This window comes from Octodon degus, unplaced genomic scaffold (assembly GCF_000260255.1).
Source record: "Octodon degus isolate 3935 unplaced genomic scaffold, OctDeg1.0 scaffold00068, whole genome shotgun sequence".
Classification (NCBI taxonomy): Eukaryota; Metazoa; Chordata; class Mammalia; order Rodentia; family Octodontidae; genus Octodon; species Octodon degus.
The window spans coordinates 11,092,247-11,094,193 of record NW_004524644.1 but is presented as its reverse complement, the minus strand read 5'-3'; positions in this window follow the sequence as shown (position 1 = coordinate 11,094,193).

The window sequence follows — 1,947 nt, the reverse complement described above, 5'->3', positions numbered from 1 at the left end:
TAATAGGAGAAGTGATCAAACTATCCAAAATATGTAAACATTTTGTAACTATAAATATTATACTCAATTTTACTACTTGGCAAGAATATCACAGTAAATGCTTATATTTATGTTGTTTGAAAATTTTTTGCTTTAATTTTACTTGCTTTTTTTATGGAACACCCAAAATAATAGTGTTTACAAAGTAAAGAAATAGTAGGAAAAGTTCCTACTATCAAGAAGATAAAAGAAAAAAAAACTAAGATATTTGTTCTTTTTTATTAGTGTATTTTGTTACTTTTTTTTTAAAAGCATAATTAGGCGAGAATTTCCTTTTCAATTTATCAGAATGTGTTCTCTTAGAAGGCATTTTACTTCACTGTTGTCAAGAATTGGGCTGCTGAATCCCAGCACTCCAGGAAGCTGAAGTGAGTACCCTGAGTACTTAGCAAGTTAGCTACACCCTGTCTCAAAAGGAAAAATAGAGAAGAGGCTGAGACTGAGGATATAGCTCAATGGAAAGGCCCTTGGGTCAATCCCCAGTGCCACAAATATAAAACAGAACTAGAGCTAAAATTTGAAGTTAAAATTCCTTTTGTGTTGCCGGGGAGATGGCTTGGTGGAATGAACGCTTCCCTAGCAAGTGCAAGAGTCTGAGTTCAATCCCTGGTTCCACAAAAAAAAAAAAAAAAAAAAAAAAGGATATAGCTCAGTGACAAAGCACCTCCCTGGCAAGCGCAAGGCCCTGAGTTCAATAAAAAAAAAAAAAAAAAAAAAAAAAATTCCTTTTGTGTTACCTGACACAAGTGTGGTGATCACCAGAGGAAGAGATCTTTAGGCACTATAACTCTGCTCTGAAACACACGATGAGTGCTAAAAACTGTACTCCTTCATACATCAGCTAGTTCTTCAATTCAGAGGCCAAACCATAACTAGTCTTTTTTTTCTCTGATTCCTGCCAATTGCATTTATTATTTTTGATAAATGTGTAGTATAGTATAAATGGTATCTGTATAAATGTCCCAGTTGTCATGGTTGTTGATGCTACTCTCAAAGGCCTGTTGCTACTTTTATGTAGGGTGAATATTATGCCAGGTTGGGTCCCCTCTGCTGTTGTTTTTAATGGCACACTGTTTCGCTGAAGAGCAGCAAATATGAGTCACCTTGCTTCTCTGATTTGTAAATGGAAAAGGCATCTTCAGAAAGAAGAAGGGGGAACAAAGAGAGAAGGATGTGTTATACGCATGTACTCACTGCCCACAATGGAGGTAAGCAATAGGTGGTACTAACACGTACTAATAGAAATAAATTTCAAAATCTTTTCTCACTGGACAAATTGTGGCAAAGCCTTATTGTTCTTCAATGACACTTATAAGCCTTCTTTCCATGTGGAAGTCTGGCAAGTGCAGAGCCTTGCAGGCTTTAAATTATGTCTCCAGACTTACTTAATTTCTTCCTCTCTGGATTCCAACATTATAAGCAGTAATTGGTACCTAAGAAACCCTTGAACAGAGAAATATTCTTTTCATACACAAAAATGGTCAATCTACCTGTCCAATGTAATTCTTAAATGAAGTGTATAATTTCATTCCCCTTCTCCAAAGACTCGTCCTTTGTAGGAAGAAATGCTCAGGGGTTTCTTTAGAGCTAAACTTGCCTGCTGTGATAGTCACCAAGAAACTGCTGCTCCTTCCTCTTCTAATGGATACCATTCTTGGTGTGAATGTTTAACTTCATGTGTCAGTTTGCCTGGACTAAAAGGTACCCAGATAGCTGATGAAATCTTATCATATAAATTTCTAGGAGAGGGCCAGCCAAATAGCTCAGTGGATTAAAGCTCCTGCTTAGGCAGATGCAGGGACTGGGAGCTCAATCTCCAGGCCTTCCCTGCTGGCCCTTCCCCTGGGGCATGTTGAAACAGTGACTGAGACTGAGCTTGGTGGCACACACCTGTAATCGCAGCTCTTG